Here is a 5343-nt window from a genome sequence, read left to right as displayed (position 1 = left end):
CTTCTGAAATGGTAGCCCAAATAGTGGGAGAAACTGCTGTAAGCAGGGAAGGTGGAGAGGAGCATGAAAACTCAAAGAAAGTTAAATGCATCTCCTTTGCTTTCTCTGAGAAGGGAGAGGAAAACTCGCACTTGCAGAGTTTTGGGAAACTGTGGGGATTCTCTGATCTGAAGGTGAGTGACTGTTGAAGAGGGCAAAACATTTGCGTAACCAAGAATCCAACATGAAGGGAATGTACACACAATGTGAAGGAGACCACAAGTGTGTAAATTGCTGTAAATTGCTATTTTTTGGTAATTGAAGATGAAATTGACAGAGCTGATACAATCAGCCTGGATTGTGTCAGTGCCCTAACATTACACTGCTAGTGCAATATTACAAAATATTTTTTTAAAAATCCTTTTGAAAATGGAGGACGAGGCGGAGGAGAAAATGGTTGAAGGTGAGATTGGGCAACTACACGAGTTGTGGATAAGGTGTTTGGCGAGTTGAAGAAATAAAGATTGTTCAACCATGATTGCATCCTTAAAGGAAGATGCCTCAGGAATGGAAAGGCTAGACACTGCAGTAACATTCTGCACTCTGTGTGGGCTGCCTTTGAACAGCATCCAGAAAGTACAACTGGTTCATAACACAGCAGCCAACACATTCATGGGATCCCACCAACTGCACATGGTAAGACTGGGGGAAACATATGAATTCTGCCATATTCAGACCACAGATATTGGAAGGATCTTACATAACACACACTCCTGTGGTTGAACAGCCCCAAATGTAACAGTGGAAAGGCCTAAACCTACACCTGTGTGATGGGGAGTTAAGAGAGACAGAATAGTCTTCTGTTTCTTCCTTTTGTGCTGGTTTTTTCTAAGAATTCTGCTGGAACCGTTCAAGCCATACAATACTAGGTACTCTAGGTGTCGGATTGGGGCCAGAATCTCCTGGCATTTTGACTCTGTAAGAAGGTCACCTTTGGATGGACTTGGGACTGCTTGTGCTTAGCTGTGTCCACTGTGGCTGCACTGGGACCGAGCAGCCCTCCTATTTTTGAATGTCACAATCTCAGCCACTTTTCAAAAACCTCTTTCCAGATGCCTTTGAATTATAAATGAAACACTTTGCTTTATTGTCACAATGATTTCAGTGGCTCCCTTCACAAAGCAGCAGGGGGGACGTGGAGCTCCGGACCAAGCTGATCAGCACCAAGGGCTTTTTGCAGGCTTTATACCTCACTCCATTCAGGTTATACTTTTGAAGGGAGTTTTGTTTTAAGCAATTAACATAGCGATATTGAGCGGGGGCTTCTGTCATGCTGAGATCTTGAATTTTCTTCCTGGATGCTGCTGTAGCAAAAAGCCTTTAACCATAAAATAAAACCACTCTCTGGGGACCTGGGGTTTTTGCTGTGACTTGAAAAGCATCAGGGATCAGTTGTCCCGTACCACCCTGGGGTCTTGCTGGCTGCTGAAACGACAAAGTACTGGCTCGAAGATTGACTCTTGTTTAAAAGCTTGGCATGCACCACGGATGCCAGGAGAAGCCACATTGTGCAAATCCCCATTCTGTTAAGCGGCGTGACTCTGACGTGTCCATATATGTGACAGCGAGAGATGCACAAGCTTGTTGTTCGTGCCCGCTGCTTTATTTCCCAATTCAACGAGTGAAGGACTGTATTGCACTGGTAGATGTGTGTTTAACTGGGAGACAGGAGAGTGGTTCACTCAAACTAAGCAGGCCCAGTCCCTCCTCCCACAGTCTCACGCATGACCAGCTGCTAGTCTAGTAACCTGCTGGTTAAACAGCTGATACTGCAATGCAGGGCAGTTAAACTGGCCATTTCCTTCTTTTTCTTTTGTTTGCACAGGGAAGCAACATTATTTGAAAGAGGTTTCCCACATTCCCTTCTCTCTATGCCAGTGACATATGGAGGATAGCATATTGGCAATAATCCACCCACTGTCATTGAGTAGCAGTTCTAGGATATTAAATATCATTCTCACCATGCTGATATTTTGGAATATATGAACAATGTGCAATTTGTACTTTTATGGCCCACTGCAAGAGGTCACAGATCATTACTCAGACTTAATTTGTTCTATGCTCTCTTTCTGCTTGCGTGCGTGTATGGAAGCATGTGTACATACACAATTTGGTCCTGCTTACTAGTCCAATGAAGAAGCAATCCTAAGCGGGTCAACTTGACAGTAAGTCCCATGTTGTTCAACTGAGCTTGCTCCCAACAAAGAACTACCTACCACCTTAATGAATGCACATGGAAGAGATCAATCTGTCAGACAAGAGGAAAATGTGCCCCTGCCACCGCAGTGAGCTCAAAGTTTTCACAGTAATCACAGATGAATGTCCCCTTCCTCCCTCCCTCTCCCCAGGGTGGGCGGGCCATGACCAGAATTTGGTCACACTTGATCACTCTGACTAGGGCTCATTCCGCACATGCAAAATAATGCACTTTCAAACTGATTTCAGTGCTCTTTGAAGCTGTGCGGAATAGCAAAATCCACTTGCAAACAGTTGTGAAAGTGGTTTGAAAACGCATTATTTTGCGTGTGCGGAAGGGGCCTAGGAGTTGTGCAGGGCACTGAGCAGTTATTGGCATTGTCAAAATGTCTCTAAGCCCACTTCCCCTATTCATTGTTTCAGGTAAGCCAAGAACCCAGACTCCAAATAAAGATATTTAAAATCAGGGTCCACAATGACTGCTTCCCTGCCTTAGCCAGGAAGTATGCGTGCATGGAAGCAATCTTGCTTGTCTCATTGTGACCCAAAGTTTTCCCCTTTCAGTACAGAATAAGAGGAAGCTTAAGTCTCATTTCCCATTTCAGCTTCTGAGAACTGTACTTCTAAGCATAGCACTTCAGCAAAAACATGATTATTTTACTATTTATCTGCTATATTTTTAGTATTTCTGCCTACCAGGAAGCCACTGCTGACTCCACATTACCCTTGTTGCCAAAATAGGCAGTTTATCACAAATGACAAATTCATTCCACTCTTGATATGCATGAGTTCTGACAGTACACCACATGCAGAGCAGAGCAACTGCCCAGACAAAAAGGAACCAGTAGTGTATGATGGTTAATCTGAGGGGGGTCCGTAATTTGGCTAGCACTCATATTCTGTTCACAAAGTTCTCTTCTATCTTGCAAAGTGTCCTTTGATGACAGTGTGTCTGTCGATCCACAGCTATAGTACATTGTACATTGACAACTTGTGTGTCAAAAGCAATAACCACATTTAAGTCAATGTCACCAACAATGCTCAATTTCCCAGTGCATTTCTCTCCTTTTGCTTCTTTTGGTTGCACAATCTGCGCTGGATCTTACATCGCTTCTCGGCCTTTTGGCTAAGATCAAGTGTAGTATCGCTGGATCTTACAGATTCATTTTGCTAGGGGTGGATTGGCCATTAAGACCACTTTGTCCGTGTGGGCCAATAGCCTTGGAGGCCACCACTTTGCAAGATTCATGTGGAAGAGAGGGGAATCAAACCCAGTTTTCCAGATTAGAGTCTGCCATTTTTAACCTCGACACCACACTGGTTCAAAAACAGGCTCTTAACCACTATGACATACTGGCTGTACTATGCCATGCTGACTCCAAAGATGTCAGGAAGGTTGCTGGGTCTTGGGGGCAGGCCACTGAGAGGCGCAGGGAAGTCTGAGTCTCACCAGTCTTTCAGCTGGGCTCCCCATTCTGTGAGACTGAAGCAAACTTGCCTAACACATCACATTAACCCAGTGGTGTACCTAGGCAAACTGGAGCCCTGGGCAAAACCTGAGTTTGATGCCCCCCCATGGGCAGCAGCCAATTCCTCCCCTCCCCACCACCGCAGTAACCAAACAATTTTTTTTTACCACCAGGTAGTTTCAAAGTCACCATCACATTATAGAACATGCCCCAACTCACAAATCTGAACACAGCAGAAATATTTTTTGAAATTTTTTTCAAAATGCTTCCAAAATAGTAATAATGACCTTTATTAGGCATTCAATAAAAGAAATAAAGAAAACAAACATAGGCAGGAAGGAGGTGGATTAAAAGGAAAATCTGGGGAAATGCCTTCTGTCAGGGGGTACCTGCTGTCAGGGGTGAAATTATTAAGATAGCAGCACCAAAATTTCCAAGTATCTTCATGAGACCCTACTCATGATTACTCCAGGTTTGGTGAAGTTTGGTTCAGGGGGTCCAAAGTTATTGACCCTCAAAGGTGTAGCCCCCATCTCCTATTAGCTCCCATTGGAAACAATAGGGGATGAGGCACTTTGGGAGTCCATAACTTTGGACTCCCTGAACCAAACTCCTTCACCAAACTCCTTGGGTGTGATATCATCTGGATAGTCTCCTGAACAATCCCTGAAATTTTGGTGCTGCTAGCCTAAAAAACTGCGCCATCTGCAGGCCAAAAATTCCACAGATTCGAACTCAGTAGTTTTATATGCCTTGCTCCACCAGGCGGCGCCTCTCAGGGCAACTGCCTCGTTCTACTTTTGCCCAACAATGGGAGGAACGCCTCTGCATTAACCCCACCCACCAAGCCAGTACTGGAACAAGATGAGCCAGCAAAGCTGGCTGCTGTAATTGGCAGCCTGCTGACAAGGTCTTCTCCAATAGTCCATCCTTTCCTTGTTCCTTTCCTTGTGACCAGCTCAGAAAGACCTTGCAAAGTGGTAATGTGTTGCAGCAACATAGAACAACCTTCTGCTCTCTTTTCCTGAATTTCTCACATTCCCCCACTTTTCTCTTTCATTTTTCTCTCCCTGCACCTAATTTTTCCAAGTCCCTCCCAATTTATTTTCCAGTCTTGGTCTCCATTGCTTATCCCTATCCTTCTTGGTAACTGAATGCACCTAACATTAGTATAGTAGCAAACCTTTGCTAATATTCTGAACAGAAAGGGGTGGGTAGGTAATATTTCTCCATGATCTACAAAGTAGTAAAAGGATGTTTCTGCTTCCTCCACCCTTCATGTGCATGGTAATGGAATATTAATCTTAGTGATGATGGATGAGTAGTTGGAACTCCCAATTCAGGTACAGGGTTGATATCATTATTCTTGTGTTGGTGGAAGATGTAGTAGCCCTTTGTAAAGGCTACTTTGTTATATGACAAACGATGTAAGCTTTTTAACGCCATTAAAATTAGATTTATAACAAATGCCATACCCAGGCCCTTTCTGCATAGGCCAAAAACACCTTTCCGGGGTGCTGTTTGCATGGCTGCTGCCTCTGCAGTGAGGCACTGCCATGCTTCTCCCCCCCAACACCAACCAGTGGGGAAACGCTGTTTTCTTACCTTGCTCAATGAGAGAGGCTTTTAGAAAACAGTG

General features: G+C 44.3%; 1 pseudogene; it reads left to right on the top strand.

Moving 5' to 3' along the window:
• Positions 1 to 3341: 3341 nt before the first annotated feature.
• Positions 3342 to 3473, top strand: LOC125442315 (annotated as a pseudogene).
• Positions 3474 to 5343: the final 1870 nt, after the last annotated feature.

The sequence above is a fragment of the Sphaerodactylus townsendi genome, linkage group LG12, assembly GCF_021028975.2.
Source record: "Sphaerodactylus townsendi isolate TG3544 linkage group LG12, MPM_Stown_v2.3, whole genome shotgun sequence".
NCBI classification, from domain to species: Eukaryota; Metazoa; Chordata; class Lepidosauria; order Squamata; family Sphaerodactylidae; genus Sphaerodactylus; species Sphaerodactylus townsendi.
This window is presented reverse-complemented; position numbering and strand designations above follow the sequence as displayed.